Source organism: Solanum lycopersicum, chromosome 10 (genome assembly GCF_036512215.1).
Source record: "Solanum lycopersicum chromosome 10, SLM_r2.1".
In the NCBI taxonomy this organism is placed as follows: Eukaryota; Viridiplantae; Streptophyta; class Magnoliopsida; order Solanales; family Solanaceae; genus Solanum; species Solanum lycopersicum.
The window spans coordinates 27,760,466-27,778,435 of record NC_090809.1 but is presented as its reverse complement, the minus strand read 5'-3'; positions in this window follow the sequence as shown (position 1 = coordinate 27,778,435).

Here is a 17,970-nt window from a genome sequence, read left to right as displayed (position 1 = left end):
TTAGGCGATTTTAAAGAGTATGAAACGATTTGTCATATACCTCTTTTGTGTTCTACTTTTTGAGAATGTGAATACCACTTGAGCACCCCTTGAGACTTACCCTTTTCTTGGAAGAAACTTGATAAAACGATGACCTTTCTTTACCTAGTATCCATAATCCTTAAGAAGTTTTTGTTAATTTCAATAGCCAACTTAGGCGAAAAGCCTAAGTAGGGGTGAAGTGAAAAGAAGAGATGAATCAAGACGTACAAAAAATTCCCTTTCTTACCTATGGTTTTGAGAAAAATGGAATCCCTCCTTATAAAAAAATATAGAAGAGAAAAGAGAAGGAAAAGAAAGAAAAAGAAAAAAAAGAGCAAAAAAGGTTCTGGGGCAACTTGTGAGAACGAACAAAAATGATGAACAAAAGAAATAAAAAGGTCATTCACACCAAATTTCATAAGGATAGAAGTCACTAATCATAATTGACAATTGATGTACCGTGGTTTCACGGTATTATTAATATTTTTTTCCTTAAGTTTAGTGTGCCCAAAAGCCTTTTTGTCCTAATTTTTATGTAAGTTTCTCTTTATTTGCAGGAAATCTGTCTGAAAGATGAATGCGGAGGCTTTTGAGTGAGAAATACAGAAAAGTACCACCTACGGAGCTTGAGACGGTTCGTCGTGCCCGTGACGGTCCGTAGGCGACATCGTAGTGCAGCTGCTGAAGGAAGATAGGGAAGTCTAACCAAGTGTGGGGTTACAGAGTGCGTGACGAACTGTTGTAGCCATGATGGTCCGTCCTGCTGGTTCGTCATGAAGTTCAGACAAGTAATCCCAGTACCCAAATTCCAAGAGTTTAAGTGTTTTGGAACGGAGACCCTCGAAGGACCGTTGTGCCTGTGACGATCCTTCATACCTACCGTCGAGGGTAATAAAGACCGTAGCAGAAGAAATTGCACAAGTATGGGAAGACGGAGTCCATGACGATCCATCGTGTCAAAGATGATCCATCGCGAGGTCCATTGACCCAGCCGCGTTATGACAAATTTCCAGCTAATAGAGTCCTTATTTAATTAGGTTTTTATGTTTTATAAATAGTTCGAAAAACCTCATTTTGTGGTTAGACCCTTGATTATTGTTAGACTCTTGATTATTTTGAGACTCTTGTAATTGATTGTTGGTGATTTTTGTTGATTAATCAAGCGAACTTTCAGATTTTACTCTTTTTCATTGAAGTAAGTACATGAATTCTTATACCATATATTTGAATATTGTGATTATGACAATGTATTACTAGACTCCATTACTAGGGTTGTGGGAATCATGGGCGAATAATGAGGTAAAACCTAACTAAAATAATAATTCTAGAATAGTGTCTTGCATGTATGATAATTCTTTTGCTTAGAAGTGTTTTTAACGGATGGACAACGTTAGAACTCGCCTTAATGCTACTTGTCGGACCAAGGAGGTAGATAATAGGAAAAGAATTATCAATATAGATTTAGTGTATACTATCCAATAGGCTAGTATTGATTGGTACGAGGTAATAACTTAGTCAAATATCGAATACGATACTTAATATGAGGTGAAGATAAGGGTTAGTATAGCAACACACGTAGCCGGACCAAGGTGCGGAGTGAAACTTTCTAGATGCCGGACAAAGGATTTAGAAATACATAACTTATCACTTTGCATGCAAGATACTAGGAAAGAATTATTATAGTTAGAATTATCAAGTTATGAACCTCTAGGGAACACGTAAACCCTAGTTACCTTTATTAATTGATTAAACTCCAACATTTGAAGCCGTTAGTTGTTTCTTTTAATTTCTCTCGTTATTTTCATTTATTTAGAAATAAAAAAAAACGTTTTATCATTTTTGCTTTCCAAGGAAGTAATTGACTGAACAATAGTAATAATAGATTGAAGTTAAGTCTAAACTATTTCCTCGTGGGAACGATCTCAACCTCACTAGTTGGATTATTTACTTGGCACGACCGCTTCACTTCTTATTTGAGAAGTAAGTTCGAGCGTATCAAATTATGGCGCCGTTGCCGGGGAAAGTAGCTTTTAAATTAACTTAAACTTATTACAATAGTTTAGTTGATATTTTGTTGATTTTACTTTGTTTTATTTTTTTTGATTCTTGCACTTCGTTGTATGCTAAATACACGGAGAGGAAGAGAACCCTTGTTTTCCTACTATCACGAATTAGAGCGTACACTACGCAACATGAATCGAAACTTGAGAATCAATAATGATGATCCAAACCAGAAATCCCAGCTCCGGTTGATGTTCATGGTCAGTTGTTACCCGATGCTCCGGGTGATAACCAATAGAGGGGATAGAACCCTGCTCCACGTCCCCAAAAATACTGTAGAGGCTCTGACAATATAGTAGACTCTGATGGGCCGCTTGTCTTGCCCCCTCTACCACCAGGACACACCTTTGTTGTAACTGGTAGCCTAATGCAAATGCTAACTTCCAGAGGTTTGTTTTCAGGGCTAGCTTCTGAGGATCCACATGCCCATATAGCTAAGGTAAGGGCAGTGTGTAAAAGTTGTGTAGTGAGTCCAAACATGGACTTGGATGTAATAGGGCTAAGAGTGTTTCCTCTCTCACTAATGGGAGAGGCTGCTATTTGGTTCACTGAGCTCCCGTACAACTCAATTTTCTCTTGGAACCAACTAAGGGACGTTTTCTTAGCACGCTACTACCCGGTGACCAAGAAACTAAACCACAAAGACAGAGTGAACAACTTTGTGTCACTACCAGGAGAGTTAGTTTGTAGTTCTTGGGATAGATTCACCTCGTTTTTGAGAAGCGTACCTAATCACCTCATAGATGATGAGTCACTATAGGAATACTTCTATCGGGACAGGATGATAATAATAAAGCGGTGTTGGACACTATAGCAGGTGGATCTTATGGGGAGTGTCCTTATGCTAAGATTGCAGAAAAGTTAGAGCAAATCTCCCAGAATAATAAAGCTTGCAGTACTAGGAAGTCAGACACCGGGAGAAATACTTTCACAGTGCAGTCCACTCACAACCCAACCACAGATGAGATTCGTGAAGAAATGACTCAGATGAGAACTGAGCTTGGGTTGGTACTAAAACATATCACTGGGGTGCAGAAAGATAAATGCAGTTAACTACTTGTCCAAACCACAACCACCTAATGATGAAAGCTATTATGTGGAGGATTGGCGCCAAGGTCAAGAGAACCAAGGTCAGAACTATGGTAACTATAACCGCGAGGGTTATTATGTCCGATATGGAAACTACAACCGCGACAACAACTTCAACAGGGGTAACTACGATAACAGAAATGATAGGAATGGGACCTATGTTCCTCCTCAAAATTGTGATGTTACTCCTAGGGATGGTGTAGATAGAATGGAGCGAGTTGAGGATATGTTGCACAAAATTATGAGGAGGTTCGATGTTACTGATGAGCACATTAAAGAGTTAAGGAGTGATTTAGCGGGTATTGGGCAAAAAGTCGATACACATGCAATATCGATTAAGCAGATCGAGTTGCAAATGACCCAATTATCTGCGACTGTGAACACACGGTAATAGGTCACTCTTCCAAGCAACACTGTCCAAAATCCAAAAAATGATTCACATTGTATGACAATAACTACTCGGGGTGGTAAGCAACCATTGACCCACCTATGCCATCTAATGAGGAAAAGGTGAGAAAGGATAATGATAAGGTGGTGGAGGATAGTGGTGAAGCAGAAGATAGCACTGGAAAAGATGCAGAAGTCCCTATTAAGGTAATTCCTATGCCTAGACCCCCCTTTCCTCAGAGATTAGTTAAAAAAACTGAGGATGGTAAATATCAGCATTTTATCACAATGCTGAAGCAACTTTCTATCAATGTCCCTTTGGTAGAAGCTCTAGAAAAAATGACCGGTTATGCCAAGTTTATGAAAGATAAAAGATGGATCACTTTCGAGGATGATGATCCAATGCAACAATATAGTGCTATTGCTACAAGATCTATCGTACATAAGAAAAAAGATCCGAGTGCGTTCACTATTCCTTGTACAGTTGGGTCATTACATTTTGCAAAAGCATTATGTTATCTGGGGGCAAGCATAAATCTCATGCCCCTCTCGATTTACAAGAAGTTGGGTTTGGGTGACCCAAAGCCCACTGCGATTCGGCTACTGATGGCTGATCGAATAGTGAAAAGGCCCATAGGTATACTCCACGATGTGCTGGTAAAAGTGGAATCGTTCATATTTCCGGCAGATTTTGTTATTATTGATTATGAAGTCAATTTTGAAGTGCCTATTATTCTTGGGAGGCCATTCCTTGCTACGGGTAGAGCCTTAGTTGATATGGAAAAGGGGCAGATGAAATTCTGGTAGAACAATGAAGAAGTGACCTCAACATTTGTAGGTCCATGAGGCAGAGTGGTGAGCTCTAATCGGTATCTGCTATATCCCACAAAGAAAATATGAAGAAGGATAATGACATAAAAAGTGAAAGTGAGATTTTATGGTTGGGGATTTGGTGCTGTTACACAGTTCAAGGTTCCATTGGCTTCCGGGCAAGCTCAATTATAAATGGACTGGCCCTTACTTGATTACCCAAGTATTCCCGCATGGAACAGTTGAGTTAAAAACCAAGGAGGGAGTGCTGTTTAAGATGAATAGAGAATGAATTAAATTCTATTTTGGGCATACTTTATCGGTGAATGAAGTGATAGAGGCATACCATCTAGATGAAGGCTGAGTAATCAAGTGTCCTTAGTCATGCCGCTACGTTAAATCAGGTGCTTGTTGGTAGGCAACCCAATACTTATTGTTTTTCTTTCTGGTAATGGTAGCATTTTCTACTAATGGGTTTTAAATTTGCAGGCACAACACCAGGAAATTCTGCAGAAAATAACTCTGTAGCAGTCACTGACGGATACATCGACGGACCATTGTGCCTGTGACGGACCGTCACATGAATTCATCGTTTCAGGTACGTCTTTCTATTATTTTCAAACTAGGGTACATGCCACGGAACCAACGACGTACCGTCATAACTGAGATGGACCGTCGCCGGGGAATCATTGCGTCATTAATGAAGCTACCCGACCCGACAGGGTTTTTTTTTTAAAATTCAACATTTAACAACCCCACCCCTTCATTTCAACCCATTCCTTCACTCTTTCTCCCATTTCCCTCCCTTATCAACTTCCAAAGATTATAACCCTTCTCTCTTACAACCGATCATTTTCCCAAATTCTCCAAAATCCTTTAATTCATAATCTACTAGTCGGAGCTGCTGCTGTGGGTCTCTACTTGATTCTTTACACGTACTATCTATTATGGCACCAAAAAAAGATCGAGTCTACGCACGCGGGTGATCAAAGTCTGTCGCCTCGTCTGCCCGCCTGGTTATTGGCTCTGATGATGAGCATGAACCCGACTACGTGCTCCCATGTTCTTCCACCCCGTCCCGAGCTGCACGTGCTGCAAGAGCCACACCCAAAAAGGTGGCGTCCGGTGTAGTCACTGTCTCCCAGTCTGATGAGGAGCGCACACTGACCGGCACACCTTCTGGGTCAGCTACTAATTAATAAGGAGCGTCTGGATCCTTAGGAGTTTCGTGGTCGGAGGAAGCCTCCGGATCTGCTGAGGTTCCTGCACCCGCCACCGCTGCAGAGTCTGCCTTGTCTGATGAGGCCGACAGTTCATAATCCGCACCCGGTTCACAAACTCGTGCTCTTACCCCGGTTACCAACTAGCCCAATCGGTGGTGTGTCGACGGGCAATATCAGTCTATTTCAATGTAATGTTCTGAATGACAAAGGAGTCATGACTCGGACACTTACATTGGAGTGGCGGGTCCTTACGGGAAGTCTCCCGACGATTCCAGAGATCCACAATCTCTTCACCAGACATCGACTGGAGTGGACAGCGCGTCCGTTGGGACGTTATAGTGAAGAGTTAGTCCGACAGTTCTATGCCTCATACTTAGCGACTCTCAGATCACAGATTGATATGCGGGCTGACCCTGCCAAACACGCCCCACTGAAGGAGGCATGAGTACGTGGCATTCAGGTTGATATCTCCCCGCCTGCCATCCGCCGATATCTATACGGCGATAATGTTGATGCCAACCGGACCCTTCTGATCACCGAGTTTGACTACTGGTGGTAGATTGTCAAAGATGGCTAATTCCTGTGTGAGCCATCGCTGAGAGAGACCACAAAGAGATGAATGACGCTGCATTTTTCCATTGATGGAGAGGGTGCTTATTGGGTGACCGAGCCGAAGGGAGCCATCAAGAAGGCCAACCTGAACTTCACGATGAAGTTTTTATGGTTGATTGTCCGCCACTGCCTTTCCCCCACATCGGTTGATAATATAGTCCCATGGGATTGAGCAGTACTGATGGCGGCGATGATAGCTGGGTTTGAGGTGGATTTTGCTTGGTTTCTACAGGCAGTCATGCACGAGAGGCTTTTAAGGTCATAACTACTTACCCTTTCCCGTGCATGATATTTTCTCTATGCAGGTCCGTAGGTGTGCCTATATGGCATGTTGATCAGCTCAAGACCCCACTGGGCAGTGTTGATATCGGCCTCATCAGAGATGAGGCCAATGAGTAGGCTCCACGCAAAGGACCCCGTCCAGAGTTGCCTCTATTTAGTGACAATCTGGATGATACGGTAGCACAGGACCGCACGGCTACAAGCGGCTTCCACTGACACTACCCCGATCGAGTCTATCCCGGGTAGTAGAACTGCCCCGAGCTCCTCTCGTTCAGCCCCTTTCCCTGCTCTGGTCCCGCTTGCTAGGGTCAAGAAATTAGAGGCACATATGGCTAGACTTCTGCATCACATCCAGCCTTGGATGCAGTAGTCTATTGCAGAGTCAGAAGAGTGCTTGGAGCGGAGAATGGTCCAGCACACAAAGCAGAAGATCACTGAGGTACATTAGCGCCTGGATGCTTTTGAGTTGCGGGTGTTAGCCCGACCAGCACCTCAGGTTGATGTGTTGATCCTTCAGGCTGCGGTTGACAATCTTCGCATAGACATCGATATGATCTTAGAGGCTAGAGCGCCTGAGTCTGAGGTCCCTTCTGTAGAGCCTATTGAAGACACAGTGATGGCGTCCTTATTCGCCACTTCTGAGATTCCACACCTCCCCCTCGAGAGCGTGCCAAGAGGCGTAGGGGTCAAGAGGAGGTTGAGGCTCGAGCACGGAAGAAAGAGCACCGTGAGATGGAGGTTGCGAGGAGAGCCTCCCTTGCTGATGAGGAGGCGTATCAGATGAGGGCATTAGAGTTAGCTGCTGGGGCATCTAGCTCTAGAAATGTGGAGATAACGGGAGGCACCGCCGATAGTGCTATTGATGCTGTGGAAACTACCGAGGGTGTACAGATTACACAGGTAGTGGGTTTCGGGGAACCAGACCAGCCATCTTGCTGATCGTCGGCGCTCTGCGCTCCAGGTTTGCTTCACCTACCACTCTTGTATTTGAAATTTTTTATGCATTGGGGACAATTGCATGTCTTTTTGTTGGGGGTGGGGTAAATGGAAAGTGAGTGCTAGGGTGAAGTCTAAGTAGTCCAATTCACTATCCTTTTTTGGGGTTTTCTTGCCTGTGTTCTTTTTCCCCAAGAGACTGTTTCTTTTTTTCTGTTAAACCGGCATGTCTATACATATGTACATAGTTTTATTCTGAAGCATGATGGCTAAAATGATATCCTGATAAAATGGAAAATGATGCATGACTAGGCATAGTAATTGATAAATGTGTGGCTCTAAGCATGACATAGAGGTACACCATTGCATGACCCTAAGTCTAAAATTCGAACTAGGTGTCTGATAATCTGGTAGAGTAATGAGATGTCAAGTGAGTGTGAGGAAGATTCTAATAGTCTACTATTTGTACTGAGCTAGAACTTACCTGGTTAGTCCTTCTAAAAGTAAGGTGTAATAGACAACTAGGAAAGGATCATAGGCCCTAATTCAATATAGCCCATTTTAGCCTAAATAAAAGAAAATCAAATGAAATTTATCCTTCTTTGATCCAAATGATATGAGCTTAAACTAGACCTTTCTTTTTCTCCCTAACTGATCTTTACTGAGAATAATGTGTTGGCCCTGGTCCCTCCTTGGACATGTGCACCTCTGCTTATGCCAAAATCATAAGTTGAGTATGGCTAGTGCAGTAAACAACCCTTTTATGGCTCTGACCCAACTTTGGGTATTGTGTACTTCGACTCATGGCAAAGCCATGAGTTGAGGGTGGCTATTATGAGGAATGCTCTAGAAAGTGGGGTTGAAAGAACAAAGAGAGAGAAAGAACAAAAGTAAAGTGACTCAAGAATCAGTTGAAAGAAAAGTAAAGAAAAAAAATATACAATAAATACAAGCAAGAAAAGAAAAGAGTCACTTACACAAATGAAGAAAAAAGGGAAAATAGCAAGGTGAAAGAATATGAGAAACTGGGCAAAATAAAATGATAGAAAATGGTATGTTTAGCTGATATGTCAAGGAGGTAAAAAAGTCACTAAAGTATACCTAAATATACCCTACCTGACCCTATGTTACAAGCTAAGAATGTCGTATCGTGATCCTAAGAGTTGTATAGCGAACTTAAAGCAGTGAAAATAAGGGAAAGCTTATGGCAATATGTATGAATGAGTATGAATATTTTCTGAGAGTGAGTGTTGAAAAGTAATTCTTATACTCAAATTGGAATCATTGTGTGAAAAATGAGGATTTTGTTTTGAAGTAAGGACACTAGTTGCAAAACCGGAAATATTAGCACCACGGGGAGAAATTGAAGAGGATAGGTGTTAGTGCAGGGTGAGTCTGTGTCATGGTCTGATGCCACATAATTCAAGCCTAATAGTGATAGCATGAATAAATATGATGAGATTGATCGGGATTGATAGCCAAATGATTGCGAAGGATAAAAGATGGATAATATTGTACAAAGATTTTGTATTGAGTAATAATGCGTTGCTTGAGGTTAAACAACGAATTTAAGTTAAGGGTTTTTGTATACCGTGGTTTCACAGTATTATTAATACTTTTTCCTTAAGTTTAGTGTGTCCAAAAGACTTTTTGTTCTAATTTTTATGTAAGTTTCTCTTTATTTGCAGGAAATCTGTCCAAAAGATGAATGCAAAGGTTTTTGAGTGAGAAATATAGAAAAGTACCACCTACGAATCTTATGACGGTTTGTCGTGCCCGTGACGGTCCGTAGGTGGCATCATAGTGAAACTACTGAAGGAAGATGGGGAAGTCTGACAAAGTGGGGGGTTACAGAGTGCGTGACGGACCGTCGTAGCCATGATGGTCCGTCCTGCTGGTTCGTAATGAAGTTTAGAGAAGTAGTCCCTGTACCCAAATTCTAAGAGTTTAAGTGTTTTGAAACGAAAACCCTCGAAGGACCGTTGTGCCTGTGACGATCCGTCATACTTGCTATCGAGGGTAATGAAGACATCATCAGAAGATATTGCACAAGTATGGGACGACGGTGTCCATGACGGTCTGTCGTGACCACGACGATCCATCGCTAGGTCCGTCAACCCAGCCGCGTTTAGACAGATTTCTAGCTAATAGAGTCCTTATTTAATTAGGTCTTTATTTTTATATTTGAAAAACCTCATTTTTGAGGTTAGACCCTTGATTAGTGTTAAACTCTTGATTATTTTGAGACTCTTGTAATTGATTGTTGGTGATTTTTGTTGATTAATCAAGCGAACTTTCGGATTTTACTCTTTCTCATTGAAGTAAGTACATGAATTCTTATACCATATATTTGAATATTGTGATTAAGACTATGGGTAAATAAACTCCATAACTAGGGTTAGGGGAACCATGGGCGAATAATAAGGTAAAAGCTAACGAAAATAACAATTCTAGAATAGTGTCTTGCATGTATTTATAGTTCTTTCGCTTCAAAATCTTTTTAACGGATGGCTAACGTTAGAACTCGCCTTAATGCTACTTGCCGGACCAAGGAGGTAGATAATAGGAAAAGAATTATCAACATAGATTTAGTGTATACTATCTAATGGGCTAGTATTGATTTGTATGAGGTAATAACTTAGTCCAATATCGAATACGATGCTTAATATGAGGTAAAGATAAGGGTTAGTATAGCAACACACGTAGCCGGACCAAGGTGCGGAGTGAAATTTTCTAGATGCCAGACCAAGGATTTAGAAATACATAAATTATCACTTTGCATTCAAGATATTAGGAAAGAAATGTTATAGTTAGAATTATTAAGTTATGAACCTGTGGCGAACACGTAAACTCTAGTTACCTTTATTAATTCATTAAACTCCAACATTTGAAGCCGTTAGTTGTCTCTTTTACTTTTGGTAGTTATTTTCATTTATTTAGAAATTAAAAAAAAACCATTTATCATTGTTTCTTTCCAAGGAAGTAATTGACTGAACAATAGTAATAATAGATTGAAGTTAAGTCTAAACTATTTTCCACGTGCGAACGATCTCAACCTCACTAGTTGGGTTATTTACTCGACATGACCATTTTACTTCTTATTTGAGAAGTAAGTTTGAGCGTATCAACTATACCTATGCACTCGGACTCATGATATGCTTAGAAAAGACCATTGTAATCTTGAGTAACCAAAACAATGGTTTATTGGAAAATACAGGCAAACTTATGGGTGAAGTCATGTATTGTGTTCATCTTTGTGAATGTGAGCGTTGCATCTAATTTCGGTTCTTTAAATTTTGAGTCATTATGTATGAATACGGAATCATATTTATGTTACGACATTTGAGCTCCTTTATTGAACTTGAACTTGAACTTACTTAGAATTTAGTATCGCGAGTTTGAGATTCTTTGATATCTGTGCGTCACAAGTTGAATCTTTGAGTGCACAATTAATCATTGCATGAGTGAGTTGAGTTCTCCGTTATGCATTCATGATTGAGTCATGTGTAGACTATTTTAGACATCCTTTTTGAACGATGGAACTCGAACTTTAGTTGAGGAAAAACAGAAGTTTAAGTATGGAGTGTTGATGAGTCCACAATTTATACTTATTTAGGGATTCATTTTAATAGATTAAGTTCCTTGAATTCACATTTTGTTTAAAAACAACTAACGTAAATACTTAAATTTTAGGTTTTTGAATTTAAGAACAAAGCATGGGCACTATTGTGAAAAAAGGAACAAGGCATCTAAAAGGATGAAGGAGAGAAAGGTTGAGGGTCACCGAAGACATTGGGCTAGTCGCGAATGGCTAGGTTCTCGCCTAATGTTCCAATGCGCATAGATTTGAAGGAGAAATCAAGTCGGCAATTGAAGGGAGTAGTTGGCAAGATGCCAAATGGTTCCGTGATGCATTACTATCTCTTCCAATGTTACATACCTGAAGATGCTGGAGGCCAACAACAAACAATGATACAACTAACCAATGGGCAGATCGCCGAGTAATTCGGCGATCACAATTTATTGCGCCTAATACACTTTTGCAACATATTTTTTATAGACTATAAATACTATTTTGAATTACGAGTTTCATTGAGAATTTTTACTTTAGCTCTTATTTTTATGTTTTCACAGAGAGACAATATTTCCTTTAGCTTTGAAGATTTTGAAAACTTCCATTTCAAGAAATTGGAAGCGGATGTTGAAGATTCTTCATCTTAGACCTCTATAAAGACTTTATTTTCAATACGTGTTTATAGATTTTATTTTTGGTATAGATTTCTTGTTTTTTTGTTAGTCTAGCTAAAACCCCAATTCTTGGGGTGTGATATTGGGATTTATGTGGTGAGTTAGCTAATGGGTGTTGTGTATTGATAGTTTAATTGTTTTTTAAAGCTGATTTTGTCAGTGATTGCGGTGGAATTTAAAGGGTCTTCGGTAGCAAATGCAACTCCACCTTTGTGGCTCGTAGTTGCTCAAGAGAGGTTTTAAGACTAAAATCACTAAATCGATGGTCTTTGGTTAATGGGTTGGCATGGGTTCAGCTCAAGAGAGTCAAACCTTAATCCTTTCCTACACTTTTAGCTCGAGAGAGTGAATGGACTAAGGCAGAGGCTGGTTTGAAGTGCATGCTTATTGGTGTTTGAGAGAAACCAATTTGAATCGGGGTAAGTTATTTGATAGAAAGCTTAATCCCCACTAAAGTCTAGCCTAGTTACTAATTTACAACTATTTACTATTAATTGCAATAACCCATTTCTATCTTTGTTCGTAGTCCCGTCACATCTCAAGAATCCCCTCTCTATATTGCTTATTCTCTTATTTTATTATTATTTATTGTAGTGGATTATTCAAAACCCCTTTGAGATTGACACCTATCTCACCCCTAATATAATTATGGTTACATTCTTTAGTTTTTTAGCTATGATTTATTACAACTTTTTCTTACTTAGCTTTTGATTCTGAAACCACTCCTTATGGGAACGACCCCAACCCTTGGTTGGGTTATATTACTACTCTCAATCGCAAACACTTGAATTGGAAGTTGTGTGTTGATTATGCAATCATCATAACTTGGGTAAAGGATTGTACTTTTTAGAAGACTCCTTATTTCTTTCAAGTATAACTTAGTGAATTCATATCGTAAAGGTGTCATATCAACCAAAAAGGAATAGCACAACTATGGCATATTAATTCAATATTAGGTTTATTGTATCATTTGAATACTAAAGAGTCTGAGATTTTGACTCATTCAAGGCTTTGTTTTCATAGTTTTAGTGTCCTTAATTCTTAATATATGCTCTAAAATGATGTTAATGTTTTAATTTACAACAATGAACGCTAAGGACAAAGGCAAGGAGATAATAAGGGAAAATTAGAGTGAAAAAGCTTAAGAAATTGAAGGGAGGCAATCATGCTGATCCAATACCACTTGGCGAGCCACTGAGTGGCTTTTTCACTCACCTAAAGTTTCAGTGCGCTAGCCCTGGTGAAGAACCTACTTGGCGATGTAAATGGAGAGTCGGTGGACCTCCGATAGGATCAACTCACTTAAAGTTACAGATCTTGAGGATTAATTGGTGTAACATAATCGAGCAAAGGGTACATCTCCTGTTTGGTCAACGATATTCCACATAGTTCGCCAAATGGTCATGAAGGCTAAAATTTAGGGAAATATAAATTTGAATTTGAAAAACAGAAAAAAGTATGATGATTGTAGAATCCAAAGCGGTTCTTATCTAGTTTTTTTTAATTTTCCAATGTAAAACATAGAGCTTTTGAGACTTCATTTCGATGAATTTTTGATTGGGTTTTTGAATTAAGTTGATTTGAATCTTTGTAGAGATTCGGGAACCATTACCCAGTTCATGCCTATCATAATTGGTAATCATTTCTTCCTTTTATGATGTGTGGCTAAAATCCCAATTCTTTGGGCGTGATCATGTGATTATTGGCTTTAATTAGCTTATGGGTATTGTTATTTACCGATTTAAATACTTAATTGAAATGGGTTTAATTGATAGGTGTGTATTAATCTATGCATTCAAGTTGCCAATGTAATTCTAATTTAGTGTTTTGGGCTTGCTTGGGAAAGAATTTTTGGATTAAAGTTTTCAAATAGATGAGTGTAGTTATTGGGTTATTGTGGGTTCAACTAAAGAGAGTGAATTCTAAACTCTATCCTACCTATGTATCTTGAGAGAGTAGATAAATTAAAGTTTTGCTCTGTTTATAGTGTTAAGTTTGTCGATCTTGAAAGAAACACACTTGAATTGTAATAGTTGTTCGAGAGAAATCTATCGCATCTTTAGTACAACCTACCTATGGAGATTCAACCGTTGTTAGTAAATTGCAATTACTCATATAGAAAAATTAGCCTTAGTCGATCACAACCTCGAGTATTCCTTTTTACTTGTTGTTCTCCCCGTTTTAGCAATTGTTTTAGAGTTTATTTGAAAAACCAATTCCCCCATCTGACATTTGTGTCACTCCTTTTGATTTAACTAATTTTTTCGATACTTTTAATTATTACAATTGATTAGATCATGTTTATAACTTCATAACTGAATTCCAAGTCGTACCACTCCCTGTGGGTTTGACCACAACTCTTTTCTAGGTTTTATATTAGATTTCAATTGACTATTCTTAGTATTGGATGAGGCATAGTTGAGCGTTCATCAAATACCACTAAAACTATCATAATTTGAGGAATTAATACCTAATACTATGTGTGAAACTTATGATATATGTGACTTAATAAATTAGTTGGTATCAAGATTTAAGAAATATATTATCGATTTGAGTGGAATTTTGAGACAAGGATAGATATATAGTAATATGAATGTCTACAGACTCATTTTCTTATGAATATTATATACATGATAGATTAAAAACGTTATGTATCATTGAGGAAAGGAAATACATTAAGGAAAGATCTTGCTTGACATTGATTTTTCGGTGGAGGTAGGTTATGGTTTGTTCTATATGATAAAGAGACTGTTAATAGTGATTGATAGTCATTGAGTTATATTGTGACATTTCATATGCGTTTATCATTGTGGTTTGGATGATTTACATGTTATTTTGATTTGTTTATAATCCCAAGACCGCATAATTCATAATGTTAAACTTTCTGTATCAAAGTAATGCTCTGCATAAAGAAGGATTAATGAAATATTATCATGAAGTTGAAAATGATGAGAAGGAGTGATAAAATAACTATTTGGAGTTTGACCAATGATATCTACTTACTACATGTTTCTAGGTACTTACCTCTACTTGTATTTTCCTTCATATTCCTTTTGTGGAGTGCATTTAGTTTTTCATCGCCTTCGACTCGCCCTCAGATTTAGCTTGTCTCAAGAAGTTTAGGTTCTTATGTGATATATTTATTCTAGCTCGTGTTGGATTCTCTGTATCATTACATGATGTCCTTAGTTTTCAGATACAAACTATAACATCTTGTGTCAATTTCAACCGACCATATATTTTGGCACATAAAGAATTAGGTGGACCATGTGCTATCAAATACACGATTTTTGAGTCATCTTTCCGATTCCACCAAGTTTGCTAAACTGTAAGCTTGGATTAAGAAGTTATGCATGTTTGAGAGGAAAACAGGGCTTTGGTATTTTCCTTACCCCACTATGCTTGACAAAAATTTTCTCCCCTAAATACATTAGGGCAATGTTTCAATAAGAGGAAAGAGGGTTTTGAAGCGTTTATTCAAGGGTTAAGCAATTTCACCAAGAACAACCATTTTTTGTTGGTACATGATGTTTCCCATAGTGATGGACTTTTTATCCTCACAACAAACATGTAATTCTTATATTAATTAATCCATGAAATTGTTGATGTAAAGATTCTTGAGTAGTTCTTGAATGTATCTTGAGTATGAAATCTCTTATAAGGGTTTTGAGTTTCTTGAGTTGAGGATCTTGAGTATGAGTTGAATTTCTTGATACATGTTGAGAGGGTTTTCAATAATATTTTGTTGGGTTTGTGAATCAAAGAGAATATGAAAGAAACCAATCAATGTTAGGCTCCAGGATTTCAGTGCTACAGATGTCGGGCTTGGATTCTACTACGGCAGTGCGCCAAAAATCAGCCTGAGAAATTTGAGGCCTGAAACCGGGGTTGTCAGGCCCTTTTATTCTCCGTTCTTCATCCTGTATTTGTTCTTCAAATTGATTCTTAGATCTCTTTTTGATATACAATCATTAAGTCCTCACTAATCCTTGAGAGTACCTACATATCCTACTAACATCTGTTAATTTACATTTAAAATTAAAGTGTAGTTAAGAGGAATGTTCTAAAGGTCCTTTTGAGTAAAATTTGAGAAATCCTTTACAAGTAATTATAGTTTCCAACTAAATCTTGAGTAAATAAGTATGAGAATTAGAAGTGTTGTATTTCATGTTTCAAAATGAGCTTAAGGAAACTAAGTATTCCCAAGTTAAACACTTCTACATATAAATGAGAGAAATATCTATTTTTAAACGAGTTTATGAATTTAGAGAAGTTCTAGATTATTTCTCTTTAAAGAAGATCTTTTGAGTTATTATCTTAAATTTAGGAAGAGTTTTGTTTTGTACATTTGACAACGAGTTTACATATTTTGGTAGTATTATTAAAAATCTGATATGGGACAAATTCAAACAATTCACAAATTACATTATTGAGTTTATATCTCCTATTTATAATGCATTAAATATTGCATCTCTCATTATTTCTTTCATGTTGGAGTTGAATTGAGATGAATATTGTCTTCCCATGCTATTTATTCAGCTATATATATGTTTAAGTTTCCCTTACATGCTCATACATTTAATATACTGACGTCATTCGACTTGCATCTTTTATTGAGTAGATACTTGTGGTCAGGGTCATAAAAAGGTTGTTCGTTGATCCCATTTGCACTTGATCTTGCTTTGGTGAGCCTTTTTGATTTCTGGAGGGTTTCACATTTATCTATCTATCACTGTATTTTGAGGCTTCATAGACAATAGTAGTGTAAGAGTCTTTACCTATTTCCTTGTTAACATTTTAAGACTTGGATTCAATTTTTTATGTTTATTTTATGCATTTCCACACCTTTTTGAGTTTTTATTTATTATTGAGACTTTTGAGTTAATTTTTGCAGTTGAAGTTCCGATTTTTTCTTGATTAAGTCTTCCATTAAGTAGTAAGCCAGACCAAGGGTTCAGTTGGGGACCAGTGAGAGTTCTCGAGTGCCAGCCACGTCCAGCGCGTTGACTCAGCACTTGACAAGTAGGGTATTCGAGAACGTAGTTAAAGAGTTCTAGGGTGTTTGTCGATTTTTTTCTATAGGTTCTTCTAATAGGTATGAAACACGATAAATCTATAATTATGATGCTGCGACATTTAGGAAATACTCCACTTTGTTCTTACTTTTTTTCGTATGATAGAGTTTAACTCTATAAAAGTTAACTTCCAATTCCTAATTATGTGTCTATTGATGGTCGCCTCCTTTAAGAACTGTTCAAGGACTTCCTACTAGAAGTAATGTTAACCCATAAGGTTTAGACATTACTAATGCACCAAAAGTGCAACCCCCTCCAAGAGAGGTTACCAATACTTAGTTCCGGGATACTACTAGGATGTCGAGTAAAGTTGTGGAAAATCATTGAGGATACAATTTTTTATGGAGGACTTGCGCAAAGTATTTGAGGTTATGCATAATGACAATGTTGAGCTTGTGGGGTTAGTTTCATACCAACTCAAGTGTTTCTAGGATTTGCTATAACCAATGGAAGAAGTGCATGTTAAAGGAGCACCACTTCTGAGTTGGGTTATTTTTGAAAGTTCTTTCTTAAGGGGCTTCTTTCCCACCCTAGGCTAAGTAAAGGTAATTAAATATGTAAATAATAAAAAATTTTCCGTAAGTGTACACGAGTAAAACCTCAAGTTCACTCAGCTATCCCGTTATGCTCTGGAGATGGTGGCTGATATGAGAAGCAGGATGAGCTTGTTTGTATCATGGCTATCCCTCTTATCAAGTAAAGAAGGTAAGGTCTCTACCTTGATAGTGAACATGGACAAATCCAAGATTATGATCTATGTGCAACTAGTAAAGGAAGCTAAGCTAAAACACAGGAAAGAGTTCTATAGTAAAAGGCTAACATGTCAATTGATCAGTTTGACCAATAGAAGACTGGAAATTTGAATCGTTCATCATTTTAGAAAATTTCTCTTGGACCTGGTCCATAATCAGGAAATAAACGTACACCAAATAATAGAGGTGATTTTAGGAGTAAAAATTCACACAATTTAACATCTCTAACTAATAAATCTTAGTATATTGTGGCACAAGGGGCTAGATGGACCCCTACATGTGCTATTTGCGGTCGGAACCACCAAAAAATGTGTCGTGATGGATCTAAAGATGACTAAAGTGTGGTCTTATGAGTCACTTTATGAGACAGTGCCTTCAGTACAAGAAAACTAATGAGGGAAACAGAACCCAATCTTCTTCAATGACTCTGGTAGATAGAGTTGCTCCGAGAGGAGCTAATTCAAAGACAAACGG